Below are 21,347 nucleotides of genomic sequence, written 5' to 3' on the forward strand. Positions count from 1 at the left end.
CTCCTCACACTCTTCCCCTGCTCCTCCCATGGGAGACAGCTCTCCATGAACTTCTCCAGCATGACTCCTTCCCACGGAGGTTCATCAAAAACTGCTCCAGTGTGGGTCCCTTCCATGCAGTGTAGACCCTTCAGGAACAGACTGTCCCAGTGTGGGTCCCCCAGGGGGTCACAAGTCCTGGCAGCAAACCAGCTCCAGCATGGGCTCCTCTTTCCATGGGGTCCCAGGTCCTGCCAGGAGCCTGCCAGGAGCCTGCCCAGGTCTTCCTACAGGGTCATAGCCTCCTTCAGGCATCCGCCTGCCCCGGTGTGGAGTCCTCCACAGGTTGCAGGTGGATCTCTGCTCCTCAGTGGGCCTCCATGGACTGCAGGGGGACAGCCTGCTTCACCGTGGGCTGCACCACGGCCTGCAGGGGAATCTCTGCCGGGAGCAGCATTACACCTCCCTCTCCTTCTTCAATGACCTTGGTGTCTGCAGGGTTGTTTCTTTCACATATTTTCACTCCTCTCTTCATCTGCAGTTTCTCTCGTGCAGTAATTTCCCCCCCTTCTTAAATATGTTATCAAAAAGGCACTACCACCATTGCTGACGGGTTTGGCCTTGGCCAGCAGTGGGTCCATCTTGGAGCTGGCTATATTGGCTCTGTTGGACATGGGGGAAACTTCCAGCAGCTTCTCACAGAAGATACCTCTGTAGTCCCCCATCTACAAAAACCCTGCCATGCAAACCCAATACATCCAGGCCAGCAGCCAACCACCTGCACAGCCAATTGCTCAATTCCTCCTGCCCAGCAGGACAGAGGACAGAACAGGAAGATCAAATGCAAGAAAAGTCATGCATCAAGATAAAGACAGCTTAATAGCTGAAGGAAAGGGAAAAAAAAACCCAACAAACAAGTGAAGCATAGGCGGTCACTCACCACCTCCCACTAGCACAGTGATGCCAAGCATGTCTCTGAGCAGTGGCCACCTTGGAAGACACCCCCACCCCTCCACCCATCTTCATCTACTCCCAGTTTTGATTGTCAAGTATGGTATGGGATATCTCTTCGGTCACTTGGGGCCAGCTGTCCTGGCTCTGTCCAAGTCCAGCTTCTTGTCCACCTCTAGCTTACACACAGGGGACAGGGGCAGAGTGAGAAATGGAGAAAGCCTCAACATTGTGCAAGCAGTATCCAGGAACAGCCAAGTTATTAGTGTATTATCAATATTGTTTTAGCCAAAATCCAAGACACAGCACCATATTGGCTGCTCTGAGGAAAGTTAATTCCATCCCAGCCAGGTCCAGTACAATTGCTCATATACAATTTAAAGCCATGCAATACTGACAATTTTTTCACCAGTTTGAGTCTTCTCCTTAAAAACCAGTTCACAGTCCAGTAATGATTTTCCAAAAGCTATTTCCTGCAGATTATGTGCTCTTCACATTTGGATGTCGATACGAGAAGAACTGTGCCATCAAAACATGCTCAAGAATTAGGTTTTCTAAGTTTTTTCTTTTTTTTTTTTTCCTAACACGTAGATAGTGCCAATTAGAAATGCCTTGCCACTACAGCAATTACCAAAAGTCTCACTGAAATGGACCAAAAGCAGAGACTTGTTTAACCACTATGTTAATATGAGAGTTTTGTACTTTGGTGGCTCTATTAACTATGAGAGGTATATGGTCCATTTTGCAGCGAGGAAAAGAGAGCCAGTGTTTCACCATTGAAAATAACACCTGCACCCCACATTAGCACTAACACTGATTTATTATGGGGAAGAAGGAAGTGGACTTTACCTCCCACTAGCACTGTTCATCATGGGACACAACACAGCACAATCACAGTTGAGGGAGACCTGACCACTTGGGCCTCAGCCAAGAGCCCTCATACCACTCACCAGCTCTGTATGACCCACAGCAGGAGCAGCTCATTCCTGGACAGTCCCTGGCAAAGGATAGTTGCCAGCTTTTGTCTGTGTGGGGTCATCTGCAACAGGAATTAATTCTCTGTTACACAGGGTGCTGAGGAGGCCTTGAAGAGGGGCTTTCCTTCAGCTCGGTGTCTGGGCACACTCTAGTCTCCTCCACACCTGGAGCTGCTACAGAAGTATTTTTGGTTGAAATATGAGGGTCTTTTTGCCTGAAATATAACAGGAAGGGGAGATGCTGTGCTATGGTAGTCCCCCATGTTGCTCCAAAAGGAAACCCTCCATTTTATCACCCAAGTACACAGAAGTACAGAAAGACGCAGAACTTCAGTATTCACTAAAAGTGTGCATGCTCCTTTTCTCCTTAAAAAAGGCCCGCATTCGATACACTCTGACCCTCTGTCCCAAGCATGGTGTTGAGCAGCAGTATGTCCATCTCACAAAGCCACCCATCCGCCAGCCACTGCCGCTGCCACGTCCGCAGGGTCCCGAGGAGACCCACACCATGCGGTACCAAGGGGACCCACACCACGGGGTCCCGAGCAGCCCTGCGCTGCGAGGCCGGGAGCAGCGGGACGCTTCCCGGCCCCGGGGGACGAGCGACGCCGGAGGGGCTGGGAGACTGTGCCCCGCCGTGCCCTGCCGTGCTGCCGGGTCCGAGGCAGGGGCGGGGGCCGCGCATCCTCTCGGCGGGGCCGCCACCCGAAAGAGGAGGCTGGGGGCACGGCAGCTACGCCCGCTGAGGCGGAGGGAGCGCGCGCCGGCACCCCGTTGAGGAAGTGGCCGCGGCTGCAAGAGAAAACGAGGAAGCAGCGGCACCCGTGGCGCAGAGCGCGGATCCAGCTGCGCTCTTGGCCGTACCCAGACTCGGCCCAGCTATATCCAGCCGCAGCCGCCCATCCGAGGGCTGCCTTCCTGATAGCTCTCTACCGCCGGCGGCGGCGTCGGCAGCGGCAGGAGCCGCCGTGGGGCGGGAGGAGGCGGCGGCGCGGGGCCGAGCGACCCGCAGGGAGTGGTGAGTAGCGGCAAGGGGCGGCCAGCGCCACGGCCCCGCTGGCGACTCGGCCGCCGCCACCGCCCGTTCTCCACCAGCGCCGTGCCCGGGGCTGGGACCGGGCGGGACGGGCCGCTCTGCTGCCGGCTCCTGCGGGTGGCGGCTGGACGCAGGGGGACGCGGGGGGAGCGGCAGAGGGAAGAGCTAGGCGACCCTGCCGGGTCACCGGGAACCGGAGCGAGGGAAGGGCGAGGTGGCGCTGGGAAGCGGGAGCGTCGTCAGGAGCGGCGGCGAACCAGCGGCAGCCGTGCCAGGGCGGGGGCGGCCGGCTGAAAATGCACCGGCTTGAAGGCAAGCGTGAAACCTTACCTACTGTGTGTCTGAACACAAATAGCGCTAGTGCAGCGTTTGAGGAACTTAAATCTGGAACGTAAATATATTAAAAAAAAACCTAAACACCCAGATTTTGATATATCTTCATACATTATTGTGGTGGTACGTTTTAAACCGAGCAAGATGTACATAGACGTAGGGCTTCTGTCTGAATGGTGCGTAGTATGCCAAAGATTTGATGCTTGACAAAACGTCTTTAAAATGTGTTTCTTTCGTTATCAAACTTCCCTGTTTTGTTTCCAAGAAAACAACTGTAATGTGTTACTAGAAGTGCTGAAAGTCATTGAATACTACGAGTCTGATGCCAGAGTCATGGCTCTTCATTTCATGTGTTCTGCCAGCATTATTCCGTCTTCTTTAGCACTGTGCTACATAAAATTTATGTTGTAGTTGGCCAAATTAATTTGAAGTGATGCTATTTTGGACAAAGATGAGCAATACTTTTGTTAGGTGACACTGACTCTGTAGAAGAGTGGCAAGTGGTGTCCGAGTCTGGCCAAATTACATGATGTATTGTAAAGTACTTCCGTTTTAAAACAAAATTATTCCTTTTAAGGCAATTAACTGCTCTTTTTTTTTAATGTTATTTTTGGTTAGTCTTCTTTCATGCTTTCTTTATCCACAGAAGCTTAGATCTCTTGAGTCCTTGGGTTGAATCTGCAGCCTAATCTATGGACACAGTCATCCAGTACCGAGCTAGTATCAGCATGCAAAGCTGTGTATTTTTATAGGCTTGGAGGCCATAGAGTACATTGAGGCAGTCCACTTAGAGGAACTGTGACTTTTTTTTTTTTAATCCCTCTGTTGAGCATTGAGCGATAAACAGACAAATAAGGAAGTTTAAATGTTCTTCGTATTTTGACAGTTATCCTATGAGGGAGAAAGATTATAGTGTGGTGAAGGCAAAATAATTTGAACTAAAGGGTTTGGAATCAGTTAGGATGCTCAAAAATGGCTGAAATAGATAAAAGTACATAGTTGCTTTGGTTTTCACATTCACTTGAAATAACTGCAAAATTCCAAGAGAAATACAGTTGAAATGTTTTGGTTTTGCTTCTCGTAAAAAATATTAACACTCTTGTCAAAGCAAAGGTGAACTGTGCCACTTTCCCATTTGCATGGTGTTGCGATTCTAATACAAGAGCAAAATTCAATCTCAAGTCACAGGAAGACAAAAGCTGAAGTATATTTTTAGAAGCAGCTAGTGAGTTATGTTGAGCACAAAGTAACAATTTAGAAGTCTGATGGTAAAATCATAGGCTGGACTTTAGCACCTTTGAAGTTACTGATGACCAAACAAAAAAGGGTATAGGGGCATTTTCTTAGTCTCCCATCCTTTCTTTTGAATCTGTTATGCCAAAGGCTTTGGAAGTGGGAAAAGTCAATTCTGAAATGTATGTTGTGTTCAGAGGTCATGGTCTCACAATCATAATTGTTTTTTGCAAATTACATTTCTTTTTTCCTTTCTAATGCTTTTCCAATATGCAATATGTAGCAGAAAGCAGGGAATCTGATGTCATTGCTGATTTTGTGACTATAAGAAGCTGTGTTTGCATCTGAATCCACTGCAGATACTAGGTAGTGTCAACCTTTTTCCAGCTTTATAAACTTCTGGATCAGTTCCTCAAGATCCGTTGTGTGCACATCAGATAGGCTGTGCTGGAATTTGCTTTTGGTTGCATGTGTTTAGTTCCAGAATAACACAGCTGAAAAGGGGAACATGTCTGGTTTTATATAATAGTTACAAGGAATAAAACACTTACCTTTGAATGTGAGAAATAGTTGCAGAATGATTATTCCAATGAGCTATTTAAAATTACTTATTTTTTTACTTAAAGGTAAATGTGCTTAAATGTGCACTGGGATGAGAATATTTGTACCATTCAAGGTGCCTGTTTAAAAGCTGGAAGATAGTCTTGTAGGCGTTTGTGAGTGCGATTGTTAACGTTCAATCATAAGAATGAAAACTTGTCACCTTGCAAGGATTTGTAGGATCAGCTTCTTAATTTCTAACTTAGGAAAAAAAATGCATGTTATTACAGAGAAATAGTTTTGTAATCCAATTTAACAGTAGTTTTACTTGCATTTGACAAAAGAAGGAAATCTTGGAGGAGGAGGTGATGGTAGCTCACTTTATGTCTCAGTTGGCATTTCTAGAAGCGCTTTTACAGAGAAACATTCCTAATATTTGCACCACTTTTACAGAGGAATAATATGATTTCTGCAGTTTAATCTAAGCCCTTTGATCACTCATGTGAGAAAAAGATGCCCTGGGCTTTGCAGGATCATTCTCTGTTCTCGTATGCAGTAGAGGGTAGTGCAATACACAATTAATATTTATTTTAGCCATAGTAAAAATAGTTTGATCACAAAGTTGTTGGTTACTGTTGGCATTTTCCTTGTTTGATTTAAGATTTCAGCAGCAAGGTTATGTAGTTGATGTTGTCTGGCTTTTAATATCATGACACAGGGTAATGTGGAGTCATACAATTAAGCAGAAGAAAACCTTTTGCCATTGACTTCTGCATTGCTTGTTGAGGTGATGAGGAAACATCAGCATTGCAGGTACAAGCAGCATGAAGGAGCCTGTGTACTCGTAGGAAGGGATAATCGATATATGTTCATAATGTTTGACACAAAATACCACCTGCCTCAAAGAAATAAAATAAAATTTTGTAGTTTGTTTGTACATTCCAAAGTTAAGATTAGGTCATAACTTCCTGTCCCTGTACGTAGAGTGACTAAATGGCCGCTTCTGTAAATATGGTTGTTGTAAAAAGGAAAGAAAGGGGAAAGATGTTTTTGAGACTCGCAAGGAACTTAATGTTTTAAGGAGATTTTAGTATATGCAGAGTGCCACAAGCCTTCCCTTGCCAGGTACCAGACCAACTAATAAAAAATTAACATGCAGTAGAACCTAAATAACCAGTATAAAATAGTACGATACAGATAGTTTGTGCAGTTTCACTATCACTCAGTTTGTAACTAGCTGATGTTGGAATGTGTTCATTTGACCAGCTAGGACTACCCTGTCATTTCTCCAGCTTTGTCCTCATTTGCTCTTGAACAGTCTTTTCAGAACAGATATGGGATGCCAGGAGTCCTGAGTGGACAATATGTCCAGCAACTTCTCTTCCTTTCAAAATGCACGGAGACAATGCAAAGAATCTTTCAGCATTGGCACTGAGTAGGGGTAAGATGTGAGGTGCTAAAATCTTTTGTAAAGAAGTAGGACTACAGTGGCACTGTAGGATGTAAATGTAGCCATGTAAGTTCATGAGGCAACTCCTAGGCTGGGAATGGAGTTGAAATAGTCAGGAATCACAATTGTGGTTGGAGAAAAGATGAGCAGGAAGTGTTACAGTAGAATATGCACCAAGGAAATGGGCATACAGTTGCCTAAATATTTTAATATCACAAAGTAAAAAAAAAAAATAGAAGCCCTTTTTTTTTTAAAAAAAATAGTCAAAAATTCTTATCTTAAGGAACAGATTCAGCAAAATTAGTAAAAGGACCAGGGGTCATCATCAAATATATCAGGCACAGCTTACTCCTACCCTCTTGGATAGTCTCTTTTTTTTCCCTGTTTGGATAAAATAATGAAGTAAGCGAGAAAAGAAAAGGAATAAAACACAAAACTTTTGAGACCACAGCCTCTAGAACGTGTAGAAGCCAGTGTGCTGCCTCTTCACTAAGCCCAGTGTAACTGAGAGCATCTATGGGATGCTACAGCTCAAATGTTAAAATGTGTGCCGCTGCTGACCACTGAGTGTGTAGTTCTGCTTTTAAAAATTCTAGTGCTGATTTCAAAATTGCTCTAAAAATTTCAAAGGAATAAACTCAGTTTAAGACAATGTCTTAATTTTTTTAGAAATTAATTTTCTTTATTTTTTGTAAGGTTGCCTGAAATCTGGAACTGGAAAAGTGGGGTTAGAAACCTGCTATAAAGGCAATTTCTCTCTGCCCCTCAAACTCTTTTAAAATAGGTTACAGGAAAAATTTAAACTGAAAAATCCTTTTTTTTTTTTTTTTTTTTTTTTTCCCATGAAAACAAAACATAGAAAAAGAAGCTAGTAAGTGTACTAAGCGGTTGCTTCTGCATAAGTTCCTACTCTGGGAAACTCAGCCCAAATGCGATAACTTGAATCAAGAAAACAAGTTCACTCTATGAAAAAACAAAACTAAGATTTTGGCAACGTGAAAATCTTCAATATCTGAAATATGGGAAATATAAGTAAAGAAACCAGCATTAATGTAGTAATCTTTCACATAAGGTGTTAGATTTTACTGTTGCATTTCAAATAATACGTGAGTTGCACAGTATTTTGCTCAAAAGTTAGAAAAGTGAGCAGGATCTTTAAGTAAGGGTTATTTTTGTAAATCAGATAATGGGATTAGCCATCTTTTCAATCAGTGGATCATCTTGCAAGTTTCTGAGAATGATGACTTATTTAAAAGGTATCAAAAGGAAGAGCACTAGTCTGAACAGCTCTGGTCATGTAAGCAAGTAGGACACCGCAGAATCAATGGGAATCAAGGGAGGCTTTGAGTGACTATCATGTGCAGTTGGTAAGAAGTCTTATGTAACAAAGATCTGATCTGCAGGTACTCTTATGCACTGAAGTGCAGGAAGAATCCAGTAAGGGAAAAGTGAGCTCCAATCCACTGCAGCCTGCGTTCTGCAAAGGATGCAGAGCTGTGTTCAGTTGGAAGCAGTGCTATGTTGAGGGAGTGACGCTCCTGGTGTGAAATCCTATTGCCTCTGACTCACAAGAGACAAGTTTCATCAAATGAAGGCAGCTTTTTGGTATCCTGGTGTAGCAACAATCTATAGTGACAATTACCACTGGACTATGTAGCAATGTAACCATTAATGCTGTGCAGAGAACGGCACAACATGAGAAAAGAAGCCTGACTACAAGCCGATTTTTTCCAGCCTGGCAGTTTGTCATGCAAGAATGAGGGAAATACTGCCTGTTGGCCCAGAACGCGCTGAGGCCAGGTGCATCCTCTCTCTGCCCAGAGTGATAAACGTGCCTTGTCAAGAGTATTTCACTGGTCTGGTTGCTGCAAATAGGCTTCCTCTGTGAGAGCGGAGGAGAAGGCTCGTGCCTCTCTCTGCACAGTATTTCTGGAACATTCTCATGTTGTAAGTGAGAGGTGAGATTGCAGTTAATCCAAGTCATTGTTTGCTGTCTAAAAGAGATTCCTGCAGCTAAGAAACTGTTTCATCCACTCTTTATAACAATGAGAAGTAAGGTTTAGCTGTTCCGCTTTTTCTAAGGATACAGGGTAGTACAGGGAGAGGATGCAGACTTAGTATTTTCTGGACTGCTGATTCACTGATGCACTAAAGTATGAGGACCTTTTTTTTGCTATGCAGTCTACCTTTTTGATGTACGTGTCCTCGCAAAAGCTAGTCAGGAAGAGCTGGCTTCATTGCTGGAGGATACTATTTTAGGAGAGAAGTCTTGCTCTGATCTGGCTCCTAATTAGAAAACTATTACACAGATTTTAAGAAACTGTCCTTAATGTTGGCAGTCTGGCTGTGTGAGCTAATATAGCATCTTCCTTTAAAAAAAAAAGAATAAAACCAACTAGTCCTTTCTTCTGTACCTCTGTAAGTGTGAGCCGTTTCTGAGAGTGATTGCCAGCAAGAGATAGAATCATAGAATAGTTTGGGTTGGAAGGGACCTTCAAAGGTCATCTGGTCCAACCCCCTGCAAGAAGCAGGAACATCTCCAACTAGATCAGGTTGCTCAGAGCCCCGTCCAACCTGGCCTTGAATTTTTCCAGGGATGGGGCATCTGGCACCTTTCCGGGCAATCTATTCCAGTGTTCCACCACCCTCATTGTAAATTTTTTTTTCCTTATGTCCAATCTGAATATACCTCCCTTTATTTAAAAAAAAACCATTACCCCTCGTCCTATCACAACAGGCCCTACTGAACAGCCTCTCCCCATCTTTCCTGTAGGCCCCTTTTAGGTACTGGAAGACCGCTATCAGGTCTCCCCAGAGCCTCCTCTTCTCCAGGCTGAACAATCCCAACTCTCTCAGCCTGTCCTCATAGGAGAGCTGCTCCAGCCCTCTGATCATCTTTGTGGCCCTCCTCTGGACTCTCTCCAACTGGTCCTTCTTATGTTGGGGGCTCCAGAGCTGGATGCAGTACTGCAGGTGGGCTCTCACAAGAGCAGAGTAGAAGGGCAGAATCACCTCCCTCGACCTGCTACCCACAATTCTTTAGATGCAACCCAGGATGCGGTTGGCTTTCTGGGCTGCAAGCACACATTGCCTGCTCATTTTGAGCTTCTTGTCCACTAGTATTCCCAGGTTTTTCTCCATCCATTCTCAGCCCAGCCTGTATTTGTGTCTGGGATTGCCATGACCCAGGTGCAGGACCTTGCACTTGGCCTGGTTGAACTTCATGAGGTTTTGACGGGCCCACCTCTCCAGCTTGTCAAGGTCCCTCTGGATGGCATCCCTCCCCTCCAGCATGTCAACTGTACCACACAGCTTGGCGTTTTCATCGAACTTGCTAAGTGTGCACTCTATCCCACTGCCCATGTGGCCAACAAAGATGTTCAACAGGGCCGGTCCCAATACAGACACCTGAGGAATGCCACTTTGTCACTGGTTTCCACTTAGACATCAAGCCATTGACCACCACTCTCTGAGTGTGACCATTCAGCCAATTCCTTATCCACTGACTGGTCCGTCTGTCAAATCCACATCTGTCCAGTTTAGAGACAAGAATGTTGTGTGGGAGACCGTCAGATGTTTTGCAGAAGTCAAGGTAGATTATGCCAGTTGGTTGTCCCTTGTCCACCAATGCTGTAATCCCATCTTAGAAGCTGGCCAAATTGGGCAGGCACGATTTGCCCTTAGTGAAGCTGTGTTGACTGTCACCAGTCACCTCCTTCCTCTCCATGTGCCTTAGCATGGTTTCCAGGAGAATCTGCTCCATGACCTTGCCAGGCACAGAGGTGAGTCTGACCGGCCTGTAGTTCCCTGGGTCTTCTTTATTTCCCTTTTTAAAAATGGGGGTTATGGTACCCCTCTTCCAGTCAGTGGGAACCTCACCAGACTGCCACAACTTCTCAAATACAATGGCCCGCAGCTTGGCAACTTCATCCGCCAGTTCCCTCAGGACCCACAGATGCATCTCATCGGGTCCCATGGACTTGTGCACCTTCAAGTTCCTTAGATGTTCCTGAACCTGCGCTTCTGCTACAGTGGGCAGTTCTTCATTCTCCCAGTCCCTACTTTTGCCTTCTGCTCCTTGTCAGTGTGGCTGGAGCCTGTATCAGTGAAGACTAAGGCAAAAAAGTCATTGCGTACCTCAGCCTTCTCCGGGTTCCAGGTAACCAGGTCTCCTGTTTCCTTTTGGAGAGGGCCCACATTCTCCCTGGACTTCCTTTTGTCCCCAACATACCTGAAGAAGCTTTTCTTGTTGCCCTTGATGTCCCTGGCCATATTCAATTCTATCAGGGCTTTAACCTTCCTTACCTGATCCCTGGTTGCTTGGACAATTTCTCTGTATTCCCCCCAGGCTACTCGTCCTTGCTTCCACCCTCTGTAGGCTTCCTTTTTGTTTTTCAGTTGTTTCCAGGATCTCCTTGTTCATCCATGCAGACCGCATGATATCATGGTCATTAAAGCCAAGGCTGCCCTAGAGCTCCACATTCCCCACCAGCCCCTCCCTGTTGGTGAGAACAAGGTCCAGCATAGCACCTCTCCTCATTGCCTTCTCTATCACTTGCAGGAACAGGTTATCATCCACACATTCCAGGAGCCTCCTGGATTGCCTATGCCCTGCTGTGTTGTCCTTCCAACAGATGTCGGGGTGGTTGAAGTCCCCCATGAGGACCAGGGCTTGTGACCGTTAGGCTGCTCCTGTCTGTCTTGAGGGCCTCATACTCTCAGTCCTGCTGGTCAGGTGGCCTGTAGCAGACCTTCACTGTAATGTCACTTGTCCCTGAACTCCCTCTAATCCTGACCCATAAGCTCTTGGTCAGCTTCTCATCTATCCCCAGGCAGACCTCCATGCACTCCAGCTGGTCATTGACATAAAGCATGACACCCCTTCCTTATTTCACCTTCCTGTCCCTCCTGGAGAGCATATATGCCTCCATCCCAATACTCCAGAAAGTGGCACTGAGAAGTCTTGATCAGTTTTGTAGAAACTTACCTGTTCTAGGAGTATGAAAAGCAAGTTATTTTTGTTCCTGCAACAGAAGCCATCCCACCACATCTCCATGATACCAAAAAGATCGTAGCCCTGCAGGTGTGTGCTCATCTCTAACTCTTCCTCTTTGTTCCCCATGTTACATGTATTGGCATAGAGGCACTTTGGCCAGATCTCCGATGAAGTCAGCTTGCTGGCTGGAGCAATAGTAATTCCTCTGTGCCGCATTCTAGGTTCTCTCATACTTACATGTGATCCTTCCCTGGGTTCTGGGCATTTGTTGCTGGCACTGATGCCATACTGACAGTGGTGGGATTGACTGTGCTTCCCTGTCAATGTTAGTTTAAAGCCCTCTTGATGAGCCTGGCAAGCCTTTGTCCGAAGACGCTCTTCCCCTTCTCTGTCAGGTGGACCCCATCAGCCCCCAGTAGATCAGGCTTCTCAAACAAGTCCCATGGTCTAAGTAGCCAAAGGCCTGGCTGTGGCACTCTTCCTGTAGTCATTTGTTCATTTGCCAGATTCAGGTGGCCCTTTCAGGTGCCTTCCCTTTGACCGAGGGGATTGATGAAAAAAACCTACCTGTACCCCAGACTCCTTAACCATTGCTTCCAGGGCTCTGAAATCCTTCTTGATACTCCTCAGGCTGCTCCTGGATGTATCACTGGTGGCCATGTGAAACAGCAGCAGCAGATAATAGTCTGGGCTGTATGTGGTTTGGTAGTCTCTTGGTGACATCTCTGATATGAGTCCCCAGTAAGCAGCACACTTCTCTTGAGAATGCGTGGAGTCAACAAGTGGGTGCCTCCTTACCTCTCAGACAAGTGTCACCCACTGCTATCACCCATCACCTCTTCTTAGATGCACTGATCGTTATACGAGCAGGCTGGGCTGCTGTGCTTTTCTCCAGTGTCTCTCCTGATGTGCTGGGTCTGTCCTCTTTAGTCTGTGGAGTGGCGAAGCAGTTCTGCAAGAGCATCTAATGTTTTGGGGGAAGTCTCTTCCTCCTGCTGGTCTTTGCTGTTGCAAGCTTCCATTCTTCTGCATCATCTCCTTTCTCTTCTGCATGTGTCAATGGGGTTTTTGGTTATTTGGCTGGGGACTTTTTATATGTGTTTGGAAATTGGGTGGGTAGTCCAGGTTTTGCCTTCCTGGAAGATGAGGAACAATTCTGTTCAGTGTTGTTGGTACAGCACTCTGGTAGATCTGCTTCTTGCAACTTCTTTTTGAGCTATGAAAAAAAAATGACAGTAGGGAACCTTGAAAAAAAGATTTTGAAGTTGTTTCTGAGAAAGTTTAGTGATAGTTTGATGTGTCTTGGTTTTACTGTGCTATTTTGTCCATAACAGTTTCATCATAGCCATCTCTGTAAAAAGTCTTCCGTAAAAATAAGAATATATTCCACCTGGAAACAGCCTATGCTGACATACTTAATGTCACTGTACCTTTGAACCAGAAAATATTCAGGCCATTGGGTAGGCAGTTCCTTCTAATTTTAGTGATTCTCTTTTCAAGTAGGCTGATAATACTTTTTATTTGCTCTTCACGTTTTCACCAACTTTATAAGTTCATTTCACAGCTTGTTCTGTGCAGATGTAGTAAGTAGCCTCTGTGGTGCATAGAAGAGTTCTACTTTTTACTGTATTTCTGGAAAGGCACTAAACTTGAAACAAAACCAGAGGGGAACTTTATATATTATGTAACTCAGCTCAATAGTTTCTGAAGTGTTCAGAGGTAGTTTTGGTCTCCCTGAGAAAGACTTTTATAACTGCACCCCAACGCAGGCTGGCTTTTTTTTTTTTGTCGGCATTGGGAAGAAACCTGTACTCTTCTGTAGCTGCTGCAGAGCCTACAGCTGGTGTTGGTGAGGGTCTGTCTGTGCCCAAATAAGTTTGTACACACCTTGTTACAGTGGGAAAACAGGAGGTTAGAGAAGGGTCTGCCTGGAGTATCTTGAGTGCTTTCCTCTGGACGTTAGCTCATCCCCAGTGGATCTACTTTTTATATGGTAGTTTAATGGGTACTGATCACAGTGAAGTACTTTTGCCAAAGGGAACAGGCTTCCATACAGTGCCACCTGTTTTAAGGCAGAAATGCTTGTTTTGACAAGAGACATCTTTAGCCAGAGGCAATGGCTGCATTTATGACAGTGTAAGAGTTCTCTGTCATAGGAGGCAAGGGAATGACTGATAGAGCATGGTGAGGATTAGCATTTTTTTTTTCTTTTTCTAAAGGGGAAAAAACCCCACCAAAACCTTTTTTTTTCTGTTTTTTTTTTTTTCCTCCTGCTTTTCTTAAATATATGTGAAAATTGTATGGTTTCTACTGCCAGGGAAAGAATTATTCTAATCCATAAATGCCAGCCTTTTTTTTTTTTTCAGTAGCATTCTGAGCCTTTTGAAAGGATCCAAGCAGAAAAACCTTTTCAGAGGAAAATGATGACATATGGAAAGGTTGCCAAAGACAGAGGAGTCCCAAAAGGAAGGTGTGGTGCAAGAGAACAGTAGATTCCTGGCATCAGTGAAGAATGTTTTTTTAGTGATCCCATCCATGGCTTCACTACAGAAGCTTATATAGGAAACCCCTTAATAACAAAGAAAATATGCTGTGGTACTTTTTCTAAGCATTTTTTTGCCTTATAATAGGGCAGTAGTAGTATTTCAATATTTAGAGTGCCTGGCAATGTCAGATGCAATTTAGAATAAACAAGGGCTTTTCTGGCATGTTTCAGTAAAGATAAAAACATCTAACTATCCTCAGTGTGTGTTGGCTTTGGTCTTCAGGATCGGTGGTGCCTGTAGGCGGCGGCAGACCTCCCCCTTATGGCCTATTTGCATCCACAAGGAGCTATGTGGAGTCCAGAGACACCCACCCTGGGGCCAATAAGCACCCCAACACCAACGTGGTGCAAATGCAAATGGCAATTTATTAGGCTGCGTCACACGCTTATATATTGGCTGGCTCCGCCTTCATGGGCGGTGCACTCCTAGGGGAGGGGTCAGCCTATCTTTCCATCACAATACGAGATCTTCCGAGCGCCGTTCCCTACATCTCCCCCTCCCCATGATAAACTTTAAGGCACAACTTTATTCACCATGCATTCCTTAACAAATGATATGTAACTTGCTGATGTCTATCATCCATTAATACACATAAAGGAACAATAACCCGTCTTCCGAAAAACATACAAACAGGTAAACCGCAACATAACATTGCAAATACAATCACAAGAACTACCAGAACTGTATATAACCAATCCCAACTGAAGCAGCTCGTAATCCACTCCCATACCGCGTTCAAACCTTTACCCAAATCTATACGCATTATGTCTGCGTTATCTGCTATGTTATCTGCAAGCTTCTTCAAATATATATTCCTCCTTCCTATCTTCTCATAATCTGTGTTATCGAGGCAACAGAATGATAGATTTTGTATAACGGCTCCATCACAGCCTCCTTGACCCAGGAGCTCTAATGCTAAATCTATTACCTTCGCATGTGCCTCCAATACCTTCTGAGTGTGCCCAATCTCTTCTCCATGTCGGCAAGTATTGCCTTTGTGAGGTTTGATGTCTTCAATGTGTGACAGGTCACCTTCTTCAAAGCTAATGTGACTCTTTGTGCAGCCAATCCTGGTGTGAACATCAAAGTGAAAAATCCCCCAGCATTGTCCCAGTCTGGGACTGCAATTTTATCATCACACACGTCTGAAAATGCATCTTCTTCTAATTATACCCTCCTCTTCCTGCGATTCACTGAGCCTCCCTCTTTTGTCACAGCTAATGTTTGCAAAGTCTCTAGGGTGCACACCCCATATATTATTCCAGGCTTTATGCAAAAATGGACTGTCTCATTGCACAGGAAAACGAATGGACTTCTTAGGCACTGGTGCCGTCCTGGGCCATAATAGTCTATTGACAGCGTGGTGCCGTTAATAGCATCGGTTAATTTTACTACCATAGAACTATAAGGGTCATTTAGACCTGGGAGGACTATATTAAGATGCCCCTCTATTTCACTCCCAGGTCCTATCCATATAGTCGGCGTACTTTTGTTCTCCGGCCTTATCGAAGCCATTACCTTCATAGGCTCAGAAAACCAGTGTTCTTTCCCATCCCATTCTGTCAGAATTAACCTAAATAATCTACATTCGAAGGTGGATTATCTCACTGATCCGCCGCCAGTCATGATACATATTGCTCATCTCTTCAGTGTATTGTATTAGTGTGTCTATTGTTTTATCTTTGTTTATACATGAGCTTCTGAATTCTAAGATAGCTGTTGAATTTACCCAATTGACAACCCAATTTTGCCCTCTGTGCTCGCAATTTGCTATTCCATGCCTTTCTGCCCCCGTACATGTATAATTGACAGAATCAGTTATCTTTATCACCGTTCTCGTGCTTCCTCTCCGAGCCGCTTCTCACAATTGGGGCACCGCCGTCGTGATGGTTCCGGGCAGCGCCACGAATGCGTAACATGTTCTCACTGCATCCGTCATCGGCAAGTAGACACACATGTTCGTCAGGTTCCTCTTTGACATCCAATTCCTCCAGTAGCCACCCTCCACGTCTTGACTTAGGCACAGCAGTCCTAGGATGCCGAGGATGACCTCTAAGAAGAGACTCAATAGCAGATTTAGTTTCACAGTGTGTTAATTCAGTTGCTACTGGTAACCTTAAGATCTGGCTTAATGCACTTTGCTGGTATCCATTGTAGACAATAATCTCTTTCTACTGCGGCATATCCTCTTCCCAGTGCCCTCAGTTTCCATCCTTTCTCCCAATCTACTGTCCCAGGTGGCTTTATTTGTACTAAGGGGTACCTCTCATGTTCTTTGGGCTCCCTGAAATGCCTCTGCACTGCTGTATCATCGCTATTGCCCCTGATGTGATGATTTAGGGCATATAATGCTCAATTTAAAATTGTGGATTGGGCTGCTTGGGGTATTGCTCCTGTATAACCCTCCCCCTCCCCAAGCTGCCTAATCTTGTCTTTCAATGTTCTATGCGCCCGTTCAACGATTGCTTGCCCTGTACTGTTGTATGGAATACCGTGTTTCAATTGTGTTGCCCATTTTTGACACCAGTCTTGTGTAGCTTGTGCTGTGAAACAAGGCCTATTGTCTGTTTTTATGGTCACTGGTTTTCCTAGCCATGCCATTACCATTTCCCAGTGTTGTACTGCTACTCTAGCAGTTTGCTTTTGATGCGATGTTGCCAAAATAATTTTGCCGTATGTGTCAATTGTTACAAACAGTACGAAATTGGGCTTCAACATGGGCCATTCAGTGGCATCAGTTTGCCAGATTTCATTAGCCACCAAACCTCTAGGATTGACTCCTGCTTCCCATAGTGGAGAATGTTGGCAATACGGACAGGTCGCTACGATTCTCCTGGCTTCTGAGATAGGTATTTTACACTCTTTTGCTAGTGCTTTTGCTCCTAGGTGTAAACGCTCATGAAGTGTCTTTGCATCTTGCACTGTCCAGATCCCTGCAGCTGCTTGATCTGCTTTCATATTTCCCTCAATCAGTGGGCCTGGTCCTGTCTGATGACTTGTTATGTGTACTATGCTACTAGTACCTGCTCTCTGCTGCAGTGCATCTAATAACATGATGGCAATTACGGAATTGCAATGTCCCCCTCTCTTCATAGATAATACTGATTTGTATACATACATGGAATCTGTGCACACATTGATATGTTTATCTTTGTCTTTCTGTAACGCCATTTGTACTGCCTTTGCCTCTAGCCACTGCACACTCTTTCCCTGTTCTGTCCATGTTTGTTTCTGCCACTGTCCTTTCACTTTCCAAACTACTGCGGCGCTTTGTGTCTGAGAAGAGACATCTGTAAAGTATGTTATTCCTTGCTGTGGGGAGTCTAGGACCTTCAATTCTAACGATTGCTGTAGTATCTGTACATATTTTTGCCAGTTCATTTGATTGCCTGTGAGCACTTCTCCTGGGAAACCGTGAATTGCTAACTGCAATTCGTCCTCATCCTTAAACAATCTTTCCCACTGAGATCTAGTCCATGGTATCATGAGCTTATCCTGTCCGGTATGTCTCAGACTGGCAGTTCTTAAGCGATGACACATGCTTGCAGCTGCCTTTATATGTGGGCTAAATGCATCTTTACAAGACCTTTGATATAACCATAACATAGGTCTTGGCTTATTGTTTTTGATACTTCCCAGGCATCCAATCACTCCCTCCTTCATGAACCCCCAACAAGCCACCAACTCCTCATTAGGATTCCACCTGTATACTGCCTGAGTTTTCATTTTTTTCTTGTATTTGGCTCAACATATCTCTGCACTCCGCAGTTAACTGTCTGCTTTCCCAAATTTCTTTCCCTTTCAATAACTCGTAAAACGGTTTCATGAACTCTTGAGGTACACATACAAATGATCTCAGCCACTGTATTGCTCCCACTAATTTCTGCACATCGTTTAGCATCTGCACCTCTGGTTCTAACTTCAATGATTGTGCTATTACCTGATTTCCAATTATAGTTGCTCCTAAATATTTGAATTGTGGGCCCTTCTGTATTTTTGCCTCTGCTATATGGAGATTTTTCCTTTTCAGGTTTTGTTCCATATCATTTAATACCATCTCACCCTCATCTTTTTCCTTTGTAGCAATCAAAATGTCATCCATATAGTGACAGATGTATGCTTCAGGGTATCTTTCCCTTGTGGGCTTCATGGCTTGGGCAACATACCGCTGGCAGACCACTGGTGAATTTTTCATTCCCTGAGGTAATACCATCCACTGCCATCTCTGCGCTGGTTCTGCCTGATTGATCGAGGGAAGTGTGAATGAGAAGCGTTTCTTGTCTTCAGAGGCTAACGGTATGCTGAAAAAACAGTCTTTTATATCAATGATGATAATATGCCAGTCCTCCGGTATGGCTATGATCAATGGGATACCCGGTTGAAGCGGTCCCATTGCTTCCATTTGGTTATTGACTGCTAAGATCATGTAGTAGTCTCCACTGTGCTTTTGATTTTTTGGGGATAACAAAGATAAGGGTATTCCAAGGGTTGGTAGATGGTTCTAAATGTCCTGCTGCTAACTCTCTAGCCACTATCTCTTTTGCTGCAGTTAATTTTTCGCATGTTAAAGGCCACTGCTCCACCCAGACTGGATCATTTGTCTTCCAAGTCAAAGCGTGCATCACCATGCCTGAGGCAGCAGCCCCTAATCTAAATTTCTTAGCCCTATTTTCATCTGTACAACGGCATCTCTGCCCAGCAGCGATTCCGCAACCTGCGTGATGGCTGGATGCAGTAGCGCAATCAAGGGCCCCTTATCTTTGTCTATTATTGTTAGTCTGATCAGGGACACGTCTATAAATGGACTGTTCTCCCCCAATGCCTGTTACGGTCCCGTCGTATTGGGCCGTCCAGGATTGTGGCCACACGGATGCAGCAATAACAGTGACATCTGCCCCCAAGTCTACTAGGGCTGTCACGGCTATTTCTTTAGGTTTTGTGCCGGTTCCGTGCTGCATCCAAAGCATGACCATGGGCTTGTCGGCACAATCTAAGACCAAGGCCACTCCTGGGAGTGACACGGTTCCCAGGCTGCTTCCTTTTAGCCTTGCTGCTTCGCCTCTGTTGTCCCCTGCTGCTGCCAGGCTGCCGTCATTGCTGCAGAGGTTCGCGCTCCAGAGGGAGGCACAGCCCCTCTGCGCGCTAGCCTCCCTTGGCCGTTTCCCTGTTGGAATTTTTGCCTACAATCGTGTGGCATGTGTCCCAGTCTACCACATATCCAACAAAGACCCTTTTGGCCTCTCTGGTCTCTCAGTGGCCTCTGTCCCTGCCTGTTAAGGCACATAGCTTGAAAGTGCCCAAGTTGCCCACAACTGTGGCACCTTGGTCCCACTGTGGCCATTACTGCTGATTGCAGTGATTTTACAAGAAGCTGGTTTGTCTGCAAATTTTCCTGTTGCAACACTGTTCTAATTAATTGGGCGAGGGGGGTCCCTGGCGGCACAGTTTTTAAGATGTCTTTTGTCATCGGATTTGCTTGCTGCCTGATGCATTCAAGCAAAACTGGTTCCTTTGCCGCATCCGGTAAGTTGGACTCTAAGATGGCCTTCCGGAGCCTGCCACAAAATTCTGTGAAACTCTCTCCTACTCATTGTACGATGGTGGTCCAAGGTTCTGCTCGCCTTTCTAATTTTGCAGTTTCTCCATAGGCTTTTCTCGATTGTTCTGTAGTAGCCTGGAATTCTCTTCCCCTTAGCCCTGTGATTTGTGCAGCTGGCATGGTAAATTGACCTCTTCCCACTAACCTTTCCAGAGTGGTCCCTTGGAGAGGATGCTCTGACTGAGTGGCTGCCTGCACTATCGCAGCACATCCACTCTGCCAAGCCTCCTTCCATAGTATGAATAATGTGGGGTTTAAGATGGCTTTTGCCAGCTGCCTTATGTCTGCGGGTGTTAATGGGCTAGCATGGGCACTGTCTAATAAAATTTGTGTTTCCTCATCCCTTAGTCCTTTCTCCTTCACCACTTTATATAGCGCTTGTACAAGCCTCGCTTCTAAAGGTGTCCACTCATGCCCTCCGGTTGGGCTCGCCTTTACAGGGAAGGCTGTGGTTATCCCTGACTCTAACTTAACGCCTTTTATGATACACTCCTTGGCGGTCAGGTTCCAGTCTGTTGGCTCATGTCCCTCCCCCAGCGGAATGTTACTTAGTAACCTTTTCTGGTGGGAGGTCACAGCAGTCAGCTCCCGCATTCCCACTATGAGACTTTGTAACATTTTCTCTGCACCTATCTCCTTATTTGGGTGTCGGCCCTTTTTGGTGTTGTGGGCGTACCGACCCGTTCTTTCGGTCGCGCCCCCTCCCGGCACGCAGCAGGAACCTCCCACCGCTGAATTTTCCCCCCCTCTCCTTCGTTGTGATTATGCCTTCCGCCTTCTTCCTCAGACGAGGGGAAGGACGGTCGGGGCTGACGCCATTTTCTGGCGGGAATCGGGGATGGGGGCGGTCCCGCTGCCTCTGAGTCACTATCCAAGGACAGCTTCTTGCCGGGCACCCAATCAAGTAACTGTTCTTCTCTTTTCCTGCGTTTATGTTCCTCTCTAATTTCGCATGCCTTACGGTCCCTCCTTGCTTCCTCCTCCTCCTCTGCCCTCTGCCTATCCGAGTTTGCCGCCTCTGCCAGATCCCCCCATGGATACTGAGGCGGGGGTCCCCTTAACTCTTTCCCTTCCACCGGGTAGGCACCAGGCGATTTGGGTGGCCAGTCCTCCTCGCGTGTCCTACTCTGCTCCGACTTTTCTGCCACGTTCTTCTCCTCCAACCCGGCAGCCATTTTGATCTGGCAGCCTTCGTCCTCCTCAACGTCCTTTCATTTTTCTTTCAAGGTCACCTCGTCTCCTACCAAGGAGGGTCCTGTCTGCACAATTTTTTCGCTATTTTCTTTTTTCCCTAATACACATACTCTTGCCTCCTCCCACGCCTCTTGCTCCTCACGCACCTTTTCTAAAATTCTGATGACCTTTCTCAAGGTCTTAGCTTTTTCTGACTTACCTAAAACGGCAAGCCCCACAAGCGCGCCTCTGATGTTTTCCCAGTTTTTCCTATCAAAAATATTAGCAGAAGTCTTTATCGCTCCTGAATGTATCAAATAATCAATACAATCTTTGGTCAAGGCCGATTTAATATAAATCCCATATACCCTCACCAGACCCTCCAATACCTTAATAGTAGTCTCCTTGACTGCAGTCCCCCCAGCGTCTACTGCAGCGTCCTCCAGCCGCCCACAGGCATTGTCCCGCTGCTTTGCAGCCACCTCCTCCCTTCTTCAGGCTCTCAAGGTCTCTGGTCTGCCGTCAACCTGGTAG

At 45.7% G+C, this 21,347-nt stretch overlaps 1 protein-coding gene across 1 annotated transcript in view; it reads left to right on the plus strand.

Moving 5' to 3' along the window:
* The first annotated feature begins 2,805 nt into the window (after positions 1-2,805).
* Positions 2,806-21,347, plus strand: part of SYK (spleen associated tyrosine kinase) — a 63,633-nt gene continuing 45,091 nt past the window's right edge. Inside the window, exon 1 of the mRNA XM_086770355.1 lies at positions 2,806-2,925. The gene's annotated coding sequence lies outside the window, so the exon portion shown is untranslated. The remainder of the gene's footprint in view (positions 2,926-21,347) is intronic.

This window comes from Chlamydotis macqueenii, chromosome Z (genome assembly GCF_036417535.1).
Source record: "Chlamydotis macqueenii isolate bChlMac1 chromosome Z, bChlMac1.mat, whole genome shotgun sequence".
NCBI lineage: Eukaryota > Metazoa > Chordata > Aves > Otidiformes > Otididae > Chlamydotis > Chlamydotis macqueenii.